The 25531-nt window shown below is 43.3% G+C and overlaps 1 long non-coding RNA gene across 1 annotated transcript; it reads right to left on the bottom strand.

Annotated features, from left to right (window-relative positions):
* Nucleotides 1-11936: 11936 nt before the first annotated feature.
* LOC115070115 lies at nucleotides 11937-25304 on the bottom strand. Its single transcript, XR_003849307.1, has 3 exons — nucleotides 25027-25304; nucleotides 19770-19997; nucleotides 11937-12518 (listed from the first exon to the last, which is right to left on the bottom strand). It is a non-coding gene; the product is annotated as an uncharacterized LOC115070115 (long non-coding RNA).
* Between the last annotated feature and the right edge of the window lie 227 nt (nucleotides 25305-25531).

Below are 25531 nucleotides of genomic sequence, written 5' to 3'. Positions count from 1 at the left end.
AACATACAGACAGTAAGCTCAACCTCAACAGAGAGCTCAAGGTCGAACACCCACCGACAAAGTACAAAACAGTGTCTCCAAAGCCCTAGGACTGTGCTTGGCTGAGTCTCTAGGCAGAAGTGTCAGAGGGTAAAGTAATTCTGTGGGGTTTCAGGTCCCCTCTTCAATTCACTCGTGGTGGTAACCAAGGCCTGCAGAAGATCACATTCTCTTCTGCATCACAGCTTGACCACACACTGCTATCACTGTCTGTCTTACTCTAGGACTTCTTGACTGCATCATGGAGATTATACATGTTCACTGGTCTTTGACCAAATATTGTCCTTTAACTTTTAATACCATCATCACCCCTGGAAACAAGGTCAGAAAGGGTTAAGGGCAGACAAGAGACACTGGGAGGAATGATTGTTCCAGATGTGCAGAGCTGTCTCTGGAATGTGGCCCTAGAGAGGGGAGGGGAAGGCAGGCACAGGAGACTGGATGCTTGTGTCTCTTGAAAAATTCAGACACTGAATTCTGCATCTCAATATGATGGCATGGGAAGCATGGCCTTGAAGAAGTGATCCTGGAAAGAAGATGGAGTCCTTATGAATGGGACTAGTGTCCTTAAGAAACAGAGTGGTGCTTCATGTGAGGACACAGTGGGAAGGTGCCATCTATGAACCAGAAAGTGGGCCCGAGCACACAGCTTAACTTCCTTGATCTTGAACTTCTCTACCTCCAGAACTCTAACCAATCATTTTATTTGCAAAAAGCTATACAAAATACTGTCCTTTAACTTTTAGGCCTGAAAAACGGTTTAGTGGGTAAAGGTACTTGTCAAGCCTGACAACCTGAGTTTGATCCCCAAGACCTAAAAGTTGAAGAGAGAAAACCAACTCCTGAGAGTTTTGCTATAGCAGCCCAATGGACTGAGTCAATAGGGGAAGGGTGCAAGAGATGGTCATAGTTCACTCACACTTGAGGAGATACAAAAAGTACCTACAGTGTTTGGCATGTGTTTGGAGACCTATGGCCTTGGGTCCACAAGGTGCACACCTGGAACCAGGGTGATCGCAATTATTTCAGTAAATATTGAAGCACAGCATGTCAGGCACTGACCTAGTCATGGAGTGAGGCAGATGCTCAGAGCAGTGGCCAACTGTGTCCACTATAGTGTTCAATTAAAAATCACTTCAACATTCAAAGCTCTTTCATTCTTTTCTGTTGCGTGTCATAAAAGCACCATGAGAGACTGCCCGTTCATCACACTCAGCTCACTGTTTAAACCCTCCTTCCTCCATTTCCCCATCAACCATTCACACAGCAGCTTCCCCAAATCTACGTCTCCCACAAATCCAAATATACAATATCCTGCCCCTACCTCAGTCCTCCCTTTAATGCAGAGCAGAGGTCTGTCATGACGAAGAATTCAATTAAAAAGTAAGTGAATCCCTGAGTCAGGAAGGAAGCTACTAGAAGCCAAGACCCCCAAACAGGAAGTCCTGCCAGTTACTATGGGGAGGAGAAGGAGAGGGAGAAAGAGAGGGAGAGTAAGGAGGGAGGGAGGGATGAAGGTAGAAGGGAGGAAGAGAGAAAGAAAAGAGAGAAAAAAGAAAGAAAGAGAGAGAGAAAAAGAAAGAAAGAAAGAAAGAAAGAAAGAAAGAAAGAAAGAAAGAAAGAAAGAAAGAAAGAAGGAAAGAAAAAGAAAGGCAAACTTGTGAGCCATCACAGCAAGGAGCTTCTCTTGGGACCGCTAACTCCAGATGGCACTTATCAGGGAAGATGGTGAGCAGGAGTTCCAGTGTTTATTTTACGGAGGCAAAAGATCCTTTATCACTGTTTATTGGCCATTCTTGACACATCAATGACCAATGTGCATTTCATCATTTTATTGGACAGATATTAAATGTAAAAACAAATCACTCATCAAGGACTAAGGAACTGCCTCTGTCTTAGGCTTTCAGTGAAAACTTAAAATTGGTAATAAATTTTTTCCAAGCATTTCCATCCATCACAAACCAGCGAGCAGGAAGCTGATGCTCACCACTTGATTTAGGGCTTGTAGGGAATGGAAAGGCGATTATTGTTCAACCTCCTAGCACCATCAAGAAGTGTTTGTTTGGGGTCTGGAGAAGGAGATCGATTCTAGAGCACTTGCCTAGTAATCCCAGCACTGACAAAAATGTGTTAGTTTCTTCTTGCTTTTGGAATCACCATGCTAGTAAGAATGGCTAGCATGTATTGGAAGAGTCCTTCAAGCCATGCACTATGCCATCCCTTTTCTGTGTCCACAGATCCATGCACTAAGATGTCATCCTCATTTATGATGAGGAAGTCCCAGTACAACAGGATGCAGTGGCTCACCCAGTGTCTCGTGGCTGTTCCAGGAGGGAAGAACCCTGTCACCAGACTGACTGGGTGTCCCAGCCTCCTGGAGTTCACAGTCTAGGTATAGGGTTGTTCTGCACCTCAGGAGAGGGATTGAGATTGACATTCTCTCTGGAAAAGTTTGATCACAGTTCACAGTAAAACTGTCCATGTGGCAAACTTCACTTTAACCAACAACTGGCTTCTTAACATGGAGAAAGAACACCATTGTTTCTGACAGTGTAACAAGGAGACAGGCAGATTAACTTTATCTGGCAATTTTCTAAACAATCTTCATTAGAACACAGAATTTGGGCTAGGCGTAGTGGTACACACCTTTAATCCCAGCACTCTGGAAACAGAGGCAGATGGATCTTTGTGAGTTCTAGGCCAGCCTGGTCTACATAGAAAATTCCAGACTATAGAGTGAGGAGACCCTTTCTCAAAAAAAATAAAGGAGGGGGGGAGGGAGGGAAGGAGAGAGGGAGGGAGGAAGGAAAACAAAGTAGAACTCGAATTCAAATTCTGGTATTTCTAGATCATTCTAGGGAACACGAAACTTCTCATGACAAACCAAACAACCCTTCTATATTTTGCAAGTATGAAATTGACATAACTGCATTTTAAAGGTTCACACTCTCCTCCAACTTTCTGAACAAGTTAAATTTTAAGTTAAAAAAACTTTGCTTTTCTTGTTAAACATATACATATAATATAAGCTAATTAATTGATGACAAGCTATTCCAATATTATTATAACAAAAATATGTCTTGGTAATATAATTTCTCTAAATTTATATTTAGTTTCCAATACTTGGCTCTAACATGTTCTTTCAATTACTTAGGACATAGTATTGGAACTTAATGTGGAATATATAGACAACCAGATCTTAACCATTATTGTTAGGCATTCATTCACTTTGGAAATTAAAAAAAAAAAACTTTTAAAAACATTAACTGATGTTGAGCTAAAAGGAGGGAGAGGGGGGAGGTGCTTTCTCTTTGTTCTTATTCATTTTAAAAACAGAATTATAGCAGTAGTTTAAATAATCAAGAAGCCCATCTGGCACCACACCAACCTTAGCAAATATGTTGCTATTTTCTTCCCCCAGATGCACACATAATTTCATACATCTGCAGCCATACATTTTGTATTTCCAAGCCAGGGCAAGAAAATGTGACTTATGCTTATGCCAATTATTAATAGGGGTTTGTTTGTTCTTTCTCTGTCCAGCAACATCCAGTGACTGAGTATTTAGACACCTGAGACTCTTTCTCAACACTGATATTCACATATGCCTTTAACTTTCTCAAAATCCTTTTATAGGGCTAGGGATGTAGAGCACATGCCTAAAATGCACAAATTCCTGGGTTTAATCCCTGATTCCAAAGACTTTATGGCCACCATCTCATTTCTTTCTTAACAATAGCTCAATGTGGTAAGGATGTGTTCAGAAAGACAGGAAATAAGGAGTTGTGCTGGGACCAACAGACATCAGCACACTTTTTCTCTGAAGCAGTAGGTAGTGCCAGTCTGCAACTCCATTTACTGGAAAAGTAGCCAGAGGCAATAGCAAATGAATGCACACACTAGTGTTCCAATAAAACTTTATTTGTGGACACTAAAATTTGAAGTCAGATAATTCCCATGGATCATAAAATAGGAGTTTGCTTTTGATTTTTTTTTTTTCAACCATTTAGACATGTAAAAGCCACACTTAGCTTGTGACAGGATTGGACGACTCTGGACAACGGTTTGCCAAGACCCGTAGTCTTTCACACAGTCTTGAATTAGAAAGGACCATTAAAGGATTCTGGTTTAATTGCCTCCACTTTCCTGGATGGAATCTCATGCCTTCAGAAGTTTGGTCACTGCTGCGATCTGCTGGGACAAGCTCCCTGATATTCTAAAGTTCAGTGCACTTCACACCAAAAGGCTCTGCTTAAAATAAAAGCAAATGGGATGCCAATTAAAGAGATAACTGGAAAAACTGCTCGGCATTCCGCCCGGGACTAGAACAACCCGTGCTGCTGCTCGGCGGCTCCCCACTTCTGCAGGCAGCTCTTGGCTCACTTTCAGAACGCTTGAGAAATGGTAGCTGGTTAGGCAGAACTTGTTCCAAGCAATAGCCAGGGTGACTTTTGCTCCGCTACATCCTGGCACTCCTGCACTTTAACTCCTCTACTGCCTGAGCCATGAAATCAGAAAACTAAGGAAACCAGTCTTTGCCACTTGAATGCTTAGTTTCGCTTTTTATATCAGCTTCACTGACTCAAAAAGAGACAGCAACCGTCAGGCGGGAGCTTCCGGGGGAATGCCAGCAACCGGCTTTGATGCATCATTACTGCAAGAAGACGGCGGCTCTCTCCTTCCTCCTGTGTGCTTCAGCCCCATGCTTTCTTTGACTCGTTCTCCTTTGTTTCCTGTAGCTTCAGTAGGGACCAGACTTCACCAGGCAAAAGTGGCAGGACAGCTGCCCCAGAAGTACAGAGCTTAGCGCTCCCTCTCTCTCTCTCTCTCTCTCTCTCTCTCTCTCTCTCTCTCTTTCTCTCTCTCTCTCTCTCTCTGTGTGTGTGTGTTTGTGTGTGTCTGTGTGTGTCTGTGTATGTGTCTGTGTCTATGTCTGTGTGTCTGTGTTTGTGTATGTCTGTGTGTGTATGTGTCTATATCTATGTCTGTGCGTCTGTGTTTGTATGTCTGTGTGTGTATGTGTCTGTGTTTGTGTGTGTTTGTATGTATGTGTCTGTGTGTGTGTTTGTGTCTATGTGTCTGTGTGTGTGTCTGTGTGTGCACGCATCTCCATCTGTCAATTCATCCATCTATGCATCAATGCACTTACATACATGCAGAGAAAAGGGAAAGAAAGCAAACTCTTGTGTATAGGGGAACAGAATAAGCCAGGCAGACCAGAGAACCTGGCCGGTTGAGCCAAAGTTCTGCCTTGCCACGTGGAAAGAGAGAACATTCTGCACGCTCATCTCTCTTCTCTCAACTACTTCCTCCAACAGCCTCTGCCAGTTCCCCACAGTGGCTGTCTCTGCCACTCTGCTCTGGCGACCCTAAGTCATCATCCTGACCTAGTTGGGGGGGAGGGGTGATTTGCAACCCCCTGTCCCAGTCCCCTCCTTTGTGCTCCTCTTGTCTCATCTCCACAGCAGACCAGGGTAGGAGCTGGACTAGGTCCCTGGTGAGCACTTGCTGACCTCCCCTTCTGGCCTGGGAGCACTGGGTTCAGGAAGCACGTGTCCTGGCCCATCACTGGATGCCTGGCCCACAGCAGCAGAAACTCTGCTTTGACAGAGTTTGAGTGACAAAAGTGGTTGCAGAAACCGAGGCTGGTCCCACACATCCTAGTGAAGATTTAGAGTCAATCATTTAAAGTTCTGCTGCCCTGGTGGGAAACTGCTGGAAACACTTCCACTTTGATCTCCAGTGGGGCAGAAGCAGCAAGAACTGCAGGGCTGGTATAATAAAAGAAGCCAGAACCTCCTGGGGATGGAGGGGCCAAAGAGTGCTGGGACTGTTTATCTATCCTTCTGCGTTCCAGACAATGGAAGTTCTCAGCTGGCTTTCCCCAGATCCCAAGACTTCTCTGAGATAAGTCAGCAGACTGTTGAAAAGACCTCTGGATTCATCAGTGCAACCCTTGATAGGACTTTCCAAAAGTGTCCAGAATGAAATAAGCAAACTGAAAAATCCAAGAACTGGGCCCCACGAGGTGCCCTCTGGCTTCTCTAGGCTTTCATCCCTGTAACAGGCAACGTTACCATCTTTCTCCACCCAGTCTTCTAACTTGAAATACGCGGGCTGGCACATAGTAGTGTTAATTGATGTGGGCATTTTCTCACATCACTTTCAGCATTTACTGAGCATCTGTTCCGTGGCACACATGGAGCACCTACATTGTAAGTGGCCCAGTATGGTTGGAATAAATGAGTGTTAGGCACAAAGTTTTTGCTTTGTATGAAGGTTGGGAAATTGTCACAATGTGGGGTTCTAACTGGATCTTGACTGAATAGGAGGCAATGAGAAAGGGAAGGGGACCCGATAGACCGGACCCAGGCTAAAGAACTATTATTTAGAGAAGAGCAGCACATTGTCCCTGGGTACCCAAGGGGAATTGGTTCCAAAACAGCCTCAGATACCAAAATCTGCAGATACTCAAGTCCTTCATAAAACAGTGCAATGTGTGTGTGTGACCCGTGCCCATTCTCCCCCATCCAAGTCATCACTAGAAACTATAATACCTAATACAGTGGAAATGTCCGGTCAACAGTTGTTGTGTTATATTATCTGGAGAACAATAACATGAAAGCAAAGTTTCTACATATTTATTGCATACACTTTTTTTTCCCCCAAATACTGTATTTTCAATCCACAGTTCGCTGAATTTTCAAACAAAGGAGAAATGACAGAGAGCTGATGGTACAGGTGGGCTTAGGTGAGGCTAACTGATAAAAAGAGATACCAAGTTGAAAAGAAAAACAGACACCATCCCCTAGTCTCCAAAGAACCGTGGATGGTTTCCAAGCCTTAGAATGCAACCACAATCTTGAGAAAGAAGAATAAAAGAACAGGGTGGAAAAAAACTTGAGCTGAAATTCTAATGTCAAGGTTGTGGCTCCCCTCGAGGGTCTTTACTGTCACACAAGGAGCAGAGCAAGGCCCAAAAGGAAGACAGCGAGAGCGTGAGGTAGCTGCAACTTTCCCCCAAGTAACACTGGGAGAAGAAGTGGGTTTGCATTGGTTAAGAGTCGGATAGCAGACTGTGAACACAACAGGGTGGTAAGTGACATGTGTCCCCTCTGCCCTTCTGGAATGCAAGCTCATATTTTATAGGACTGTAAATCACAAGGGTCTTGCTGAGGTGGGCATAGCTCCCTGGCACCTCACATGGAAAGAGCCCACTCTGTCACAGGCAAGAGACTTGAACTGGTGAGAACTAATGTCTTGCCTACCTTATGATGTCTGATGTGGGGTAGCTAGTGTCATATCCCCACCACCATCTGTATCGTAACCCTTCATGACTTTCAAAACATTCCACATTTGCTTACATAGACCAGGCTCTTGGAGCAGATAGGGGAGGGGCAGGTCTTGCTGTAATGACTGCTCCCTCAGCGCTCAGAGTGTGTTGGAAGAACCCAGGCTATGTACAATGACACCACAACTGCTTGTGAAAGAAAAGCCCATTCATGGCTGACAGGTGTGTGACATTTGCAACTTGGACATTTTTGAAAAGCAGACATCCAAACATTCTTACTTGTCCATCAAAAGAAAAATTTTAAGAGATAAAGAAATTCCACAAATCTTATCAAATCCATACACAGACTATAGTTATTAGGATAACTATATATAATAATACTATTAACTTATATATTAATAACATATAATAATGACTTACACTTTGCATTTAGTTCTGAGACTAAATAGTAGAATCCATATCACAGTTACATGAGCAGTAGTTTCAGCTGTTTTTAGAACTGCACCACCATTCAGCATGAAAATTTTGAATGAAAAAAAATAAAGCCGAATCCAGTCACAGAGCTTTTGCCATAAAACCAATCAATAGTAAAGGACCTTGGTCAGAAGAGTACGATATAACTGAAGCTCAGTAACATATTATAATAACTATAATGCTCACTAGACCAGTCTGAAAGCAAAACAATCTCTTGGGCTGATTAAGAGTACTTGCTGTACAAACATTAAGACCGGACTTTGGGTCCAAGCACCCACATAACAAGCCAGGCATGGTCCCATCTGGCTCCTATCTGGCTCCCAGCCTCTCCTTCACCTCCTTCAGCTATACCCTCGCCCTCCTTGTCCTCTGAACTATGAGCCAACGTCCCATGATGCAGACCCCTTGATCACTTTCCTCCAGCCTCCATGTCTTCTTCTCCTCCTCCCCACCATTCAGTAGCAGTGATGAATGTGGTTGGCCTTTTCTTTGCGTAGCAGTGCTCTTTATGAGCATATTGCCTGGCTCTCTCCTGCCGCCATGGAGTGAATAAACTTCTCAAAGTGTTTCACATCATACTCAGTTTGGCTGCAAGGAGATTTCATCCAAACCTAACCCAGCCCCTGCTCCCTCATCTAATTACAACCTGCCCAAGGACCATGTCCCCACAGGAGCATCTCTGCCCTCTAGTAACCTTCAAACTTCTGATCTCACCTGGCTCTTCAGTTACTCAGTGTTTTTACAGATCAACCAGCCCTTTACCTCTCTCCTGGCAACACTGTTACTCCTCAAAACCACTTCCAGGATCCTTCATCAGCCTCAAGTTGGTACAGACAGATCTCATTTATAACATCGTTCATTCCAGAGTCTACTCCAGCCAAATTAGCAACACTCCTGTCAAGCTTTCATCCTACAAATGCCTGTCATTCCCTGCCTCTACCATGTTGACCTCTACCTTCCCTGTTCTCAGAGACCCTACCCTCTGGATGTTCAGTCAGAGAAGGGACGCTCACTCTCTGATCACATTCTCTGGCTCTAGGTGATTAGAAGCAAATGGATGCCTGTCTTTTTGTTGTTGTTTTGGTTTAGTTTGTTTGGTTTTTTTGTTTGTTTTGAGAAACGGTCTCCTTGTAGTGCTAGCTGGTCTGGAACTTGATATGTAGACCAGGCTGGCCTTTGTCTCACAGAGCTCTGTCCTCCTCTGCCTCTAGAGTGCTAGAATTAAGATGTGCACCACCATACCCAGTTTGTGGGGACACCTATCTTAAGGATTCCTGAAAGAGGGCCAACAAGATGGTTCAGCAGGTAAAGGCCATTGCTGTCAGACCCGATGACCTGAATTTGATCCCCAGGGCGCTCATGGTAGAAGAGAACTGACTCCCCCAAATTGTCCTCTGACTTCTACATTTATGCTCGGGCATGTGATCTCTCTCTCAATCTTTCTCTCTCTCTCTCTCTCTCTCTCTCTCTCTCACACACACACACACACACACACACACACACACACAAATAAATGTGGTAAAAATTTAAAGAATTCCTGAAAGGTTCCTCACTACAGAATTGGGTGACAGTATCAGGTGGCTTGCTAGGGAGTATTCAGTACCTTACCAGAGAGTATCAGATGCCTTTCTGGTGAGTGTTGGGTGCTTTGTTGAAGGGTATTGGGAACTATATTGGAGAGTACTGGGCACCTTGCTGGAAACATTGGGTGTCTCAGTGGAGATTATTGAGTACCTTGCTGAAAAGTATCCAGGACCTTACTGGGGAGTATTGGGTGCTTTCCTGGGGACTGTTGTATGTACTTGCTGGGGAGTGTTGAGTGCCACACAGGAGAATATTGAGAACATTGCTGCGGAGTATCCTGAGATGGTGTTGAGTTGGAGGAATCTGGGGTACCATGGCAACCTCAATCTACGCATAAGCTCAAGTGATAGGAGAGAGGTCTTGGAAAAATGCAGTCTGCCTAGAAAGACGAAGAAAGAGGAATGAAGCTGACATGCCCAGAGGTGAGAGCAGAGTCAGGATGCCGGGGAAGGCCTCCGGTTCCCATGATGTCAGACCGGCCTGCCTTTGGTTGGCTTCCTGAGACTCCCCTGACACCATCAACAGATCCCACTTTACTTAGGCTGAGGAGGTTTTTGTTTCTTGCCACCAACCCATCCTTGACTGAGATGCCTTTCAACACAGCCGTAGCATTGTCCCCACCGCCCACTTTCCATTCTTTTCTACCACTGGAATCTGTTTGCCCGTGACGATTGATACAGCCACACTGCACACAGGGCCTTATTTTTCTCTTGAACAAATGCTGCCTGGCTTCATCCCAAGGACAACAAGCAGCAGCCCATGACTTAATCACACAACAGGTGAGCCGTGCTGTGCCAACATTTACACTAACTTGTCTTAGACCTGCTTGAATTCTTTGCCTGCTAGAGTTTCCCAGCAACAATCCTGAGCACTTGGATTAATTTGTGGGTTGGCCAGAAGTTCACAGCACCTGTGCCCCCCAGCAGCAGAAGGCACTCCAGCTATGAGGGCCGAGTCCCGTGTAGGAGGAAGCATGGGCGAAAAGCATCCCAATGAGCATTCTTTATCACAAGTCACTTAGACCTTCAGCGATGAGATTAATAGTTTCCATAGCAACTGATAAACCCGAGAGCCCTCACAAGACTGGAGCTTTCTCAGAACTCCTTGGACAAGGGTCCCTACCCTCTGAAACAAACCCCCTTCTGCCACAAGCCAATCTTTCTCTTCTTTTGCTTTGCTCAAAAGTAAATTTTTTCTTTCACGTTTTCATATGATTTGTGTCTAAAGCAATCTCTGATTTTACAGTACTCTGCTGTACCAGAAGACAGGAAGTTCCTACCATCATTCTGGAATTCTTTGTTCAATGTTGTAGTTCAAGAAGATGGAAGAAAATTGTTTTTTTCACTCTCTTTCTCTTTCCCTCCTCTCTCTCCTTCCTCTTCTCTTTCCTCCTCCTCTTCTCTCTTCCTCTCATCCCCCTCTCCTCTTTCTTGCTGTCCCCCTCCTCTCTCTCTCCTCTTTCTCTCCCTCCCTCATCCCCTCCTCTCTCTCCCCTCTGTCTCCCTGTCTCCCCCCTTTCCCTCTCCTCCCTCTCTTCCCTCTCTCCCTCCCTCTCATCCCCCCTCTTCTCTCATCTCTCCTTTCTCTCTCTCTCTCTCTCTCTCTGTCTCTCTCTCTCTCTATCTCCCTCCCCCACCCCACACTTGTTTCCAGCTCTCACTTTCAGATGAAACACTTGATATTACATGTGGCTCATGGATTTGAGCGCATCCTTTTGGGAGCACTTCCAAACAGGAGAGACATGCTCTGGTGAGCACTCAGTTCTAACAAACTGACAAACAGTAGGTACTTTTCCTCTTTGGACAAGGCCCACAGCTTCGAGAGGCTTTGAGACATTCCAGTCTGTTCCCTCCTTGAAGCCTGCTCTTTCAAGGGCCACTGTCGAAGTGGAGACTGGCACTCCACATTAGAAAGAGCAAAAACATGTTCTCTAGTTTGCTTTATTTTTTTTTATTTTGTTTTTCCATTTTCTAAATGATTTGTTAAAACATAAAAAACGATACATGTTTATGGGCCCAGATGATGTTTCAATATCTATACATACTTTGTAACATTTATCAAGGTAAACATATGTACCTCCTCAAACATTTCTTTTTTAAAAAAAAATTTCATGGTGCCGGAGTTCTAATTCACTTGCTAAGCCTTCTGCCCTTTTCTTTATAATGGAAACATTCAAAAACCTTTCTTCTCATTTTCTGAGAGATGTTATAGTCCACTGTTATCTCTAGTCACTGAATGCAACAACACACCAGGGCTTCCCATTCCTGTCTAAATGCAGCTCCAACCCACTGATCAACCCACCTTCCTTGGACTTTTTGATGGGCTCACAGAAGTAGAAGTAACCGTGGAGATTATAGCTCCTCTGGCTATACCCATTCATGCTGTGTTCCTGTTACCGTTTTGGGTAGATTTTTAGTTTTGGTTGTTGTTGCTGTTGTTAAAGATGGGGTCTCACAACATAGCCTTGGCCAGGCTAGAACTCACTATGTAGACCAGGGTGGCTTTGAACTTGTGAAATTTTCCTGCCTCTGTCTCTGGAGTGCTGAGACATGTACCACCATGCCAGGCTGACAGCTTTTAATCAAATATTTTTATTTATTCTTTAATAACGTCACACATGTATCTAACAATCTGATCTTCACCCCCTCTGAACCTCTTCTTCCTGATTTCCTTCTCCCACTTTTACGTCTGTTACTTTTTATGGCCCACTGAGTTGAATTAGGGGTGCTTTCATGAGCATGGGTGTGGGGTTATTAACCAGAAAAATGACTCCCTCTCCTTCAGCAGCCATTAACTGCCAATAACTCCTCCACTAGGGGTGTGGCCTTATGAGTCTCTCCCCAGACATTCTAGAATTTTGATGAGCTCCATCCTGTGCTGGTCTTTTATGCAGGTAATAACAGCTGCTGTGAGTTCATGAGGGCTGAGGTCCCATCGAGTCCAGTCCAGAAGACAGCTTTCACCATACTCCCCCCTCCTCCACTTCATTCTTTTGGTCCCCTCGTCCACAGTGTCCCCTGAGCCTTGCAGACGGGGTATATGATATAGATGTCTTATTTGGACTGAGCGTGTAACAGTCACTTTTTCTCAGCATTTTGACCAGTTGAGTCTTTGCATTAATCTTTGCCCACTGCAAACAGAAGTTTCTCTGATCAAAATTGAGAGACACACTAATGGATGGAAACATATTTAGAGGGAGTTAGACAACATGTTCATTTGGCAAACAACACCGACATTTTGTAAGGTGAATAAGAAGATAAGATGGGAAACATGATTAACATGACAACTATTGCCTTACCCACGTGTGTGCTGCTATAACAAAATATCAGACACTGTGTAACTTATAATGAACAGACTTAGTGCCTTGTGCCTTCTGGCCTCAGAAATCTAAGGTCAAAGGACCAGCATCCATCTAGAAAGGGCCTTGTGGCTATGTCATCCCATAGCAGAAGGGCAAAGAGAGGAAAAGAGGTGGAAGGTGGACATTGTCCTTTTTTAAAAAAATAATTATTTTTAATTATACGTGTGTGTACACATGTGCGAGTGCATGTGGTTGTGAGCTGCCCAAGGTGGAGGCCGAGAACTGAATTGTGGTCTCTGAAAAGGTAGTTAGCACTCTTGACTGCTGAACTTTCTCTCCAGCCTCAAAGTTGTCCTTTTATAAGGAGCTCAGCTGCCATAAGGCTGGCATCCACTCATCATAGTGCTGTCACCCATAACCTTCTAGGAGACTCCATGCTCCAACATGACCTCATTGGCAATCAGGTTTCCATTCAACACATGAACACTGGGGGACACATTCAGATCATGGTGCTTTTCACACCTGATTTGAAAGGATCACATCTAGGCCCTATCACCATGCAAGGAAGAGGAAAGGCGGACTGGGGTCAGGCACACTTGGCTTTGGTGACCCCATTGCTCAGGCAGAGTCTTGCCTCTCTGCTTACCCCTGGCAGCATGGGATCATGCTGCCATTCATTTTTCTGAATTAGAAATTATGGGTATTATTTTTCATGTTCTATGCTGCACGAGCTTTCTTCTGTGATTTTAAGGTTGTCTTTGTCAGCTTTGATTACACAGTTCATAGCTGTAAGCACTCAACAACAACACATACCAATTAAATGTCTTTATTATTTTAAATACTTACAAGAAAAATAATTTAATGGTGTGTGTTAGTCTTCCATCACTAAACAGGTATCAGAGATAAATAGCCATAAGGAAAAAGGTTTTTATTTTAATATGTTTTAGAAGTTTCAGTCCATAGTTGATTGACCTTGTTGCTCTAGCCATGTGGTGAGACAGAACATCATGGTGGAAGCACATGCACAGCAAAGCTACTGTGATAAAGAAAGGAAGGGCCAGGGACATGTTATCCTGTCATTCAAGGACATACATGAAGACTAAAATATTTCCCACTGGACTCCATCTCTTAAAGTTTCCATCACCTTCCAACAGTGCCACACTGGGTCTTCAGGGTCATCTCACATCCAGCTAGAGCAGTGGTTAGTTTTTATTGTCAACCTGACACAGCCTAGAGTCACTTAAGAAGAGGGAACCTCAATAAAGAATTTTCTCCATCAGACCGGCTTGTGGGCATATATGTGGGGCATTTTCTTAATAGCAAATTTATGTAGGCGAGCCCAGTACACTGTGGGCAGTACCATCCCTAGGCAAGTGGTCCTAGGCTGTATAAGAAAACTAGCTAAGTCAGAAGTCAGAGAGCAAGGCAGCAAGCAGCATTTCTCCATGGTTTCTACGTCAGTTTCTGCTTGAGTTCCTTCCCTGCTTGAGTTCCTGCCCTAACTTCCTTCAATGATGGTCTATGACTTGGAAGTGTAAGCTGAAATAAACCTTTTCCTCCCCCTAAATTGGTCATGGTGTTTATCACAGCAATAGAAAAGCAAACTAGGATAGTAAGTTCCTACTCTCTTTAAACAATCCAAACAATTATTTTTTAATTTAGCTTCTAATACCTCCAGGCTTCTAAGGAATGTGCCTCCAGTCTTATTATTAAACAAGTGAACAATGAAATCTGTTAGCCAGAGTGGTGTTCTCTGGTTAAGCCTCAGATGTACTGTATGCCCAGAGTTAGAAGTCAAGATACTTTACAGTCTGTCAGGGCTCCGCCACTGGGTGGAAATATCCCCAGCATAGGTGGTTCATTCTGTTCTCCCTGTCTACATGTCATGTTGCCACCTGCCCTTATCTTTGGTGCAAAATACCAAGACCCTCCCACTCAGAGGGAGGAACCTGGACAAATGCTTGTCACTGATTCTCCAAATATCCCTGATCCTTCAATGAAAAATAACCAATTCAGGAGCCCAGCAGTTAAGAGCACTTGCTGCTCTTGCAGGGGGATTCAGGATCCGTTCCCAGCACCTACATCAGGCAGCTCAGAGCTGCCTTTAATGCCAACCCCAAGGAATCTGACACCATCTTCTGGCCTTAAGGGCACTGCATACACATGCAGGAAAGCAGGCATATGCACATACACATAAATAAAAGTTTTAAGAATTTATTTTAGAAAAGTAACAAATTCAGCTGAGCATGGTGATGTACAACTTTAATCCATAGCACTTTGGGAGGCAGAGGCAGGTGGATCACTGTGAGATCAAGACCAACGTGGTCAACACAGAAAGTTTCAGGCCAGCCAGGGCTACAGGGGGAACCTGTCTCAAAAACAAAATAAAAACAAATTCACTAACATAGAAAGATTGTCCCAATATATTGTGAATTAAAATATCATTTTGTAAAGGGTGCACCCCAGGATTGGATTCAGGAAGGCTGGGATGGCAAAGTCAGATGGGGAAGAAAGTTCAAGGAGACTATTGCAGTAATTCAGCGTGAGGCTAGCCTGAACCAGTGCCCTGGAGGTGGTGAGAACGGCACATATCAAATAAATTCTGATTTGTTAAATCATTGAGATTTTCACATAGATTATATAGAAAACCTTATTTGGACTCAAATACCTCTGTCCACATGCTTGGGACATGAGATTACCCACCACACCAAGTGTGAGTGACCAGTTTATCATATCAGTCAGAATAGGCTAGGTTATGTACGTAACAAACAACCCCACCCTCTTTGTATACTAATTGGAAGCTTAGTTGTCTCTCCCTCTTCTATTCAACACAGGTCAGTTCATCATAGTCATTCAGGAGCCCAGATTGACAGAGCTGATCTCAGTATACTTCCACAGTCTCAACTACAAGAAAAGGAGCTTGGTGAATTGCATCACTCCACTCACACCTAAATTGAGGAAGCAACATCTGTCTTATCAGTTCATTTGATTAAGATGAGTCAAACCGCTGGATAACATTTACCAAATGACATCCAGTTTCAAGGCCTAAGAATTTGAAGGTCGAAGGTTCCATAATGGGAATGCACCCAGGAAGCTCTGTCTGTAGTAGTCAGCAGATCTGTTCATGTATCCCATGTGTGTAGAGGTAGGCATGTATATATGTGTTATATAAGTACACATAGGTGTATTCTACTATAAAAGTCATAGAAAGAATGAGTTAAATTTTTGGAAATCCTCTTTATACACTCTATGAGTGTTTTCTAAATAAACACATCACAGAGGCAGAGTTAAGCAAAAAAAAAAACATGGGTTTTGAATCAAACAGAAGCTAGATGTGTAGCGCATGCCTGTGATCCCAGCACTTGGAAGATAGAAGCAGGAGGATCAGGAGTTCAAGGTCACCCTTGACTATATAGTGAGTTTGAGGTCACCTTGAGATACATAAGATTTTATCTCAAAAAAAGACAGAAAGGGGCCAGAGAGATACTTCAGTGGGTCAAGGGACTTGCCCCACAAGCCTGATATTTCTGTCCCTGGAACCCATGGTATAAAGGGAGAATTGACCCCCAAAGTTGCCCTCTGACCTCTACATGTACACTGTGGAACATGTGTGCCTGCATTCTCTCTTTCTCTCATTCTCTCTCTCTCTCTCGCTCTCTCTCTCTCTCTCAATAACAATAATAATACATTAAAAAAACAAAAAGAAATATATATTATATATGTGTATGTATGAGTACATTATATTCAGCGGCGGGCAGTGGGGGGAAGTGTGTAAAGGGGAGGGGATCTAAAGTCTATCAAACTACATTGTTTGAAAAAAATCACAAAAATTCAATAAAAACGTTCAATGTTGATTTAAAAAAAAAAAGGAAGGAAGGGAAGGAGGTGAGAAGGGGGAGAAAGGGGGGGAGGAGGGAGGGAGAGAACAAGGAATCAGATGAGCCTGGTTTTCCCTGCTGTGAGACAAAGGCCTCTCAGTCTTACCGTTGTCTGTGTAAAAAGCACACAATGTCTACCGTGTCACTACTATAAATTAAAGTCCCTGGGAACAGTATAGATAGCCAACCACAGAACATTCTTGTTTATTTCATTTTGTTATAAAAAATAAAATTGGGACTGAAGAGATGGCTCAGTAGTTAAGAGCACTGGCTGCTCTTGCAGAAGACCCGGGTTCGATTCCCAGTACCCACATGGCAGCCAAGAACCATTCTTAATTCCAGTTCCAGGGGAATTTGATACGCTCTTCTGACCTCCAAGGCATTGCACATCATGGGTGTACTTACATACATGCAGGCAATACACGTGTACACATAAAATAAAACTAATAAAAAATATTTTAAAAATAAAAAATCAATAAAATGCTTCTGAACACAAAAATTTAATAAAAATATATATTGAAAAATATTTTTGATAATTTGCCTTATTTTTTATTTATTTTATTTTATTTATTTATTTTTTTAATTTATTATTGACTTGGTCTTTTTGAGACAGGGTCTCTCTATAGCCCCAGCTGGCCTGGAACTCACTATGTATACCAGGCTGGCCTTGAGAGATCCACCTGCCTCTGCCTCTGAGTGCTGGGATTAAAGGCATGAGCCACCACACCTGGCCTATCTTGTGTTTATTTTATTTTAAATAAAGTCTTTCACTTTTTAATATTTTATTTATTACTTTTATCTTATGTGTATGAATGTATTGTCTGCATGTATGTGAGTGCACTCATGTTGTCTGTGGAGGTCAGAAGAGGGCTTTCAGATTCCCCTGGAACTGGAGTTAAGGACATTTTGTAGCCGCCATGTGGGTGCTGGGAATCGAACCTGGGTTCTCTGCAAGAGCAGTCAGTGCTCTTAACTGCTGAGCCATCTCTCCAGCCCCTATCTTGTGTTTTTTAAAAAGTGACATATATAATCATTCCTCCTAAATAACATCTCTGATTAGAGGGCTATGGCTAATAAGCATTTTCCTTCAATTTTATTAAAAATGTATGTTAGCTTCAAGTATACCTTTTGGGGGGTGGGGAAGCAGGAGACATATCTGTTGTCCCAGCACTTGGTTTGGAGCTGGAGGATTAAGTTTGCAAGGTCATCCTCTGCTACAGGCTAAGTTTGAAGCTAGTCTGGGTTACCAGAGACCTTGTCTCAATAAACAAAACAAACAAAAGGTTGGAGAGAAGAGATTGCTCAGCAATTAAGAGCACTGACTGCTCTTCCAGAACACCCAGGCTAGATTCCCAGCACCCACATGGCAGTTAACTACTGTCAATAACTCTGTTCTAGGGGATCTGACACCCTCTTCTGACCTTCTCAGACATTGTATGACATGGGTGCACTTACATACATGTAGCCAATATGCTCATAGACATGAAATAAAAATAAAATATATTTTAAAACCAAACAAAGAAAACAAAGATTACCTCACACTAGGACAATTCTGGCTGAGAGTAATTAATTCTATGGCAATATTAAGGATACCTTTTCAACTCTAATCAATTAAACCTTGGAATCACAAATTTTGGGTTTAGGAGTGATTTACATACCACATGAAAACATTTCCTTTTGGAAACTGAATGGAAATTTTAATACACCTTAAACAGCACTCCAGAAGGTACCACCTACTGTCCTCAGCTGTCTAGGACCTACTTCCTACTATACTGACAACAGACATTTTTACCGAGTTTCAATTATTACTTTGTTAAGTGTCAATCAACCTCCATTCATACTATGGTATAAGCCATAGAATGCCCCTGTTCACCTCCTTCCACCAAAATTTGGTAAGTCAGCCTCCTAGATAATATTTGCATGATGAAATCTAGTTTCACAGCCAAAGAATTCGATGGTTCCTTTATGGAAATGTACCCAGGAAGGCTCTGCTTGTAACAGCCAATAGATCTATTTCTTTATATTAAATTCTATGTATGAAAAGAAGTATAAATGTATGCATGTTCCTGTTTTAATCAGCCAGTGACCTTTAGGGTTTTGAGGTAGATGATCAGCCCATTGCGCAAGATTCTTCACAGCATGTCATTTTACTGCACCTGTCATAAATATGAGTCCTTAATCTGACCATAGGAAGACAGAGAAAAGTGACACGATTTATTTAGCCTCCCTAATCTTCTGTTTTACTTCAGTCCTTACTCATTCTCAATTGGCCATAGGAAGCCAGTCCGAATTACAACAATGCCTTCAGCTCTGAGCTTCTAATAGTGTTTGCTTCCATTCCTGATTATGCAAATCTAAATCTAGAATGAGATTTGCCCATGTCATTCAAGACTCATGGGTATCCAGCAAGACCAGAAATTAATTAATGAGCCAGTAAGATCCACTTGCTAGCTGAGACAAGCCTGGATTTTCACAGTAGGTGGCCCATGGGTGATTTGTTGTTGTTGTTGACAGAGTAGGTGTTAGTCATGCTTTAACTTTGTGAGAGATTTGTATATTACACCTGCAATTCAATAAAATAATTGAAACAAAATCAAAATTCCTCTGACTATAATAGTTATGAGTTCAGATTTCATATGACCACATGGAAATATTTAATGAGTACACATAAGTGACACCTAATAAAATGGACCAGACAGAGAAAAGTGACATGATTTATTTAACCTCCCTAATCTGCTGCTTCATTCAGTACTGACTCATTCTCAATTGGCCAGATCAAGCCATTCTATCCCCCCACCCCCCGCCCCCGGTTTTGGGTGAAAGATGCTAGCACTACCTATTGGGTTTTAGCAAGTTTTCTTTAACTGATCAGAAATTTGGCAGATATGCCACAGGATGCTATTCCCTTTAACTTCTTTGTATTAGTTAGGGGTCTCTAAAGGAACAGAACTGATAAACTGAACATATATACATAGGATTTATCAGACTGGTTTAAAGGATGTGATTCAAGTAGTCCAACAATGACTCTCTCACATTGGAGAGGCTGAGTAGCTTCTCCACCCATGAGACCAGTCCCAATCTTGTACTAAAGGCCTAGATGATTCTGGCAGAGATGCTGGTCTTCAGTCTATATTGAAAGCCTGAAGAAGCTAGATTTAATGACAGTGAGAGGATGCCTCAGCAACAGGATAGATGGACTTACCAGCAAAAGTGAAGGCCAGCAGGCAAAAGCTTCTTGAATGACTTTTTATCTGGACTGCACCAGAAGGTTTTGCCCACAGTTAAGGTGGGTCTTCCCACTTCAAATAATCTGATCAAGAAAGTCCCTCATAGGAGGGTCCAGTGGCTCGTGTTTTAGTTGATTCCAGATCCAGTCAAGCTGACAACCAAAAGTAGCCATCACATTCTTCTGTGGGTCTCCTGAGAGGAGCTAAAGAATATGCCGAGATTAAAAAGTGTGTGCACTGGTTCAGCTAAACGGAACCCTATGTCCATGCACCAGATTATACCTGTCAAAGAGGAAGAAGGACTCTTGGGTCAGCTACTCTCTTCAAGCGTGGAAGGAATGCCTTGGGTTCTGTATTGTGATTTTCATACAATATATTTTGATGGTATTTAGATCTCCTCCCCTACCTGCACCTCCCCTTATTGCCCTCCACCCAATTTAATGTACTCTGTTGTATATATAAGGCCTATAGAGTCTGATCTGTGTTCCCAAATGTCCTTCAGTGTAGGTCCATCCACTGGAGCCTGGTTAACCTACTTGAAAGAAACTGATTCTTCACCTCCCAACAGCTATCAGTTGCCAATAGTTCCTCAGGTTGAGCTGGGGTTTCTTACCCACTTCCCCATGTCAATGCTGGGATTTTGTCCGGCTTGAGCTTAAATGGGACTTGTGTATGCTGTCACCATTCCTGTGAGTTCATATGAGTCCTTCTTCCTCTTTGACAGGTGTAATCTGGTATATGGACACAGGGTTCTATTAGCTGAACCAGTGCACACAGTTCTTATCAGCTGTCTGAAAAACTCTATTTCCTTGTGGTTACCCACCACCTCTGGCTCTTACAATCTTTCTACCTCCTTTTCTGCAATGATCCCTGAGCCTTGGGAGGCAGAGGTCTGATACAGGTGTCCTATTCAGGAATAGGCATTCTGCAGCCCCTTGTTCTCTGCGTGTTGGTCAGCTGTGGGTTTCTGTATTTATCACCATCTGCTACATAAGGAAACTTCTCTAGTGAGAGTTGAGAGATGCATTAGTCTGCGAATTTCATAATTTCATTTAAGTACTGATTGATATTCCATTGTCTGTTATGTACCACACTTTCATTATCCATTCGTCTTTGATGGACATCTAGGTTGTTTCCAATTTCCGGCCTGCCAAGTCTGGGAGAGCATACAGATCCTGGGCAAGAAAGGATGCTTATAACCCAATGACACCTGGGTGTTAAGATGGCAGGGCACCAGGATGTCATAGGCTGAAATTCTTTTTTGAGACCAGTGCTATTCATTAGGAATTTGTCGTGAAAAAAAATGTATTTTTATTATTGCTGTTAATTCTTTTTTGTTTATTTTTATTTTATGTGTATGAATGTTTTGCATGTGTGTGTTTTGTGTGTGTCTCTGTGTGTGTGTGTGTGTGTGTGTGTGTGTGTGTGTGTGTGTGTACACCTATGTCATGCAGTGTCCACAGAGTTCAGAAGAGGGCATTGGATCTGTAGCCCCTGGAAATGGGGTTACAGATGGTTGTTAGCTGCCATGTGGGTGCTGAAAATCCAATCTGGTCCTCTGCAGAAGCAGCCGGTGATCTTAACCACTGAGCCATCTATCCAGCCCAATATTTGTCTTTCTTTTCCTCCTTTTTGTTCTATTGACAGATATAAGCTGACTTAACTAATCCATCAAACATGGTATTGATCCTTTACTTCCTAGATAAACTCAGAAGTATTTTATCCCTTGAGCCTGTCTTAGTTTTGTTTCCCGTTGCTATGATAAAACACTGACCAAGAACAACTTGGGGCAGGGGTAGAAGGGTTTATTTCTTCTTACACTTCCAAAGCACAGCCCATCTTTGAAGAAGTCAGGGAGAAACTCAGGGCAGGAACCTGGAGGCAAGAACTGAAGCACAGACCACAAAGGAATGCTGCTTACGGACTTGCTACCTTTCTTATATAGCCCAGGCCCACCTGCCTAGGGATGGTACCACCCACAGTGGGCCTAGTGCTCCTACATCAATCAACAATTAAAATGCCTCACAGACATGGCCATAGGCCACTATGATGGAGGAAATTCCTCAGCTGAGGTTCCCTCTTCCCAGGGTACTCTAGTTGGTGTCAAGTTAACAAAAACTAACCAGCATAGGGCCTGACATTCATTACCCATAAACTAAGGCAAGTAATACCTGCTCTACTCATCACAAAGAGGTACAGGGGGTGTCAAGTCAAATCAAAGGTGAGTGTATGTAAATAGTGCCCCCACCAGCTGTCAGCCCAACCCAAACCTTACACAGTGTTGCTCAGGTTTCAAATAGACAGTGTTGAGTGCCTTTTTAGTCAAACTGGCTACAAATGTAGGAAAGATTTATTTCCATGTATGATAACTTTCTGATGAAGCAAAGAGACAGAATTTCAGGGTGGGGGTCAGGATTACTTCCACAGCTAGAAAACCCTGGCTTTAGAGTGTCACATGTGATTAACCATCCAGCCCACTCTCGCCTCTCCAGCCCTGGCTTACTGGGTGTGGAAGCATTAGGAGGCAAGACCTCCCATCTTTGGCCCTCTCCTCTCCTTTGCTTCATCTATACTGAGACCCAAGTGATGAATCTGGTCCTCTCACATAAGCCTCTGACAGGTGGCCCATGACTGAGACAGGGGAGCCAACAGGAAAGAAAGGGTTTCATAAGCTCCTTCTAATCAACAAGGTAGAGCAGGAAAACATTTCTCATGGCCCTCTGTCCTTGGCCTATCAGATGACTGTAGTGACATTCCTGTCTTTGCAGGAGTGGCCTGTCTATTCAGGGGACAGTGACTGTTCTCCCATCTATGCTCCCATAACCTCCTGCATCCCTGCAAGAGCCAAACCCAGGGCCTCCAGGCCATGAGAAAGATGAGCACATTTCTGCCTTGCAGCTCCTTAACCATAAAGAAGGCTTGGCAGTAAGAAATGTGCATAACTCATCTAGGATACAACCTCTATACCTGAGGCTCACAGAACATATAACAAGGGAGGAAGAGAACATTAATGACTCTTTCAACTCTCATCAATGAATCTCCCTCATACAACAGAGGGCCAGGAACCAAAAGGTCACAAATGGCCAAAATGTGGAGAATAAGAGTCTTCAGAGTGTGAGTCCTTGGATAGTACTCCTACATTGAAATCCACCTACCCAGGGCTCAGGACTGTTTTGGAAGAGGGGGCAGAAAGATTGCAAGAGCCAGGGAGACGTGTATGACATTACAGAAATAGTCCTACAGGCTCCTCATACAAACCTACAACAATGGTGTCAGCATGCATAAGACCCATGCAGACTTAAGCAGACAAAAACCCAGCGCAGAACTGTGGAAATGAATACTAAGCCCCAAACTTAGTGGAAGAATTATTGGCAGCCAGTTATTGCTGGGTAAGGAAGAGCTGGTCTTCTTAAAGGGGGAGAATCTAGATAGGCTGACTAAATCCCATTGGATGAACTTGCACCAAGGGACATCTTGGGACACTAGCTTTATACGATAGGCCTTAACATAAATGACAGAATGTATGAATTCCAGTGGGGGGTTATGGGAGGTGCCAAAGAGGAAGGGGGTATAAAGATGTTTTCTGTATGAAATATACAAAAATTCAATTAAAAAAAATTTTTTTAAAAGAAATGTATATATTCCACCCTCCTCCGTTGGCTTTTGGTGTTAAGAGTAAACAGTTGGCCCTTCAAACCACGAGTTCCACATGTGTGGATTCAACCAACCATGGATCTGAAACATTCGGCGGGGGATGGGGGGGGGGGGGGGGGGGGGATTGCATCCATGCGGAACATGAATAGACTATTTTTATCTTGCCATTATTCCCAAACAATACAAGATGGCAACTATTTACATGGCATTTACACTTTTAGGTATATGTCATCTATGGATGATTCAATGTGGAAGGATGTGTGCAGGTCCTATGATAATACTGCACCATTTTATATAAGGGACATAAGAGGCCATGGATTTTGGCATCCACAGGGGTCCTAGAACCAACCCCCTTAGAAACCAAGGGACAACTGTGTAAGTCAGAATTCAAGCCCATTCACCTGAATGTAGATTACCACATTCATTCCTAAATGTTAATTTGGAGTAAAGAAGAGACCCACATTTCTAAAATATCAGCCCTAAGGAATAAAGCGCTACACAGAGTCATGTCACAAAAAATGGGTCCCTGCCCAGAAGACCTTACAGACTAAAAGTATATAGACAGAAGAAAAACATTTCTCCCATACAGCATGCTGTTGAGATTTTCCTAATAGTATAAACCTTTGTAAATCCTCTAGATTGAAAGAAGGATGGAGAGAAGCTGCTATGAACAGCAGGAGGCACTCCAGACTGCCCATGGATCATGTGACAAGCCCAGAGCCTCCTGAAAAGGGGAACTACATGCAGTCTCCTGCCAGGAGGGGCAAGTGCAGCTGCTGCTGAGGGCTGTCCCTCACACTGTCCTCTCTGACAGCCACTAAGCCCAGACAGCCGTCCAGCCTACAGCATATCTCCATGCATCCGCCTTCCCTTCCCACAAGGAACCTGCCCAGGCTACTCCAGCTATGGGAGACTGAACTGGACTCGTTGCTGTGTTCCCAGTACCTCACACAAACCAGGTCTGCATTGCCATGCTAAATATTTATTTCATGAGCAAATAAAGGAACTACAGCACCTGCTAAAGGAATCCCCTGAAAGAACTTTTGTTACAGCACAACCATGACAGTCATCCTTGGCCCTGTCATAAACTTGCTGCAATTGCATCACACTCAGAGCATGTGCTCCCTGAGTCTTAGTTTGTTCAAGCTGGATGGAATCTCAGCTCTCAGCTATCTGACCATTTCATTCTACCCTACAAGAACTGAGCTCAGATCCATCAGGTGAGGATTACCCTAACTACTTGCCAAAACAGGGCCTTAGCATCCGGAAGGGAAATACTTCCCACACATAGCTTAAGAAGCCCCAAACTCCGGCCCAACCTGATGTCCTTGCTCAGGAGTTCTTTCCAGAGCTTTGGATTGGAAATCCTTTTTGTTTTTTCAATTCTACAAGGGTAGGGAGTATGGTTTTAGACAGCTCAGCTTATGTATTTGTTGGTGTTTTTGTATTTGCCTAGGTTATTAAGATATACCTAGCAGTAAGAAATTCTCTTAAACATCACATTTGAATAGGAAGCTATTATTTGCAAGACCCTTGACAAGTACACTAGAACAATCCAGAGGTAACTTTGGTACTCACTCCTTCCTCCATAGGCTCTCCACTTCGTAAGCAGCCAGACAACTGTGTACAAATGGTCTTGATAAAAGGTGGGCCACAGCATCTGCTGAATTAAAGGAATGCAGTTCAGAAAGAAAAGTAACCAGGACAGGGCCCAGCCACTGGAAAGGGAGAGATATAACTAGGCTTTGGCGGTGGATGGACATTCATCAGGGAGACAGAAGAAGGCAGAGGCACAGCACACATAGGAATCAGCAGCAGCTAGAGCAAGGGCTGGACATAAGCTAGATGTTGAGCATTTCTTTTTATATGCACAACAACCCAACAAATTAAGTGCCACTGCTTCTATTTTTCAGAGGAGGAAACTGAACTTTGAGAAGTTGGAAGACGTTCCAAGTGAGGGTCAGGGTTGTGAAACGTGGTACAGGGCCAGGATTTTAACCCTTGCGTGGCTGACTCTAACACCTGTGCTTTCTGCTCCCCAAGGCTGCATGTGGCCCAGAGAAGGGAGATATGGCAAGGCATA

This window comes from Nannospalax galili, unplaced genomic scaffold, assembly GCF_000622305.1.
Source record: "Nannospalax galili isolate Female #2095 unplaced genomic scaffold, S.galili_v1.0 scaffold72, whole genome shotgun sequence".
Lineage (NCBI taxonomy): Eukaryota > Metazoa > Chordata > Mammalia > Rodentia > Spalacidae > Nannospalax > Nannospalax galili.
Note: the sequence above shows the minus strand (reverse complement) of the source record. Positions and strands in the feature narration are given on the sequence as shown.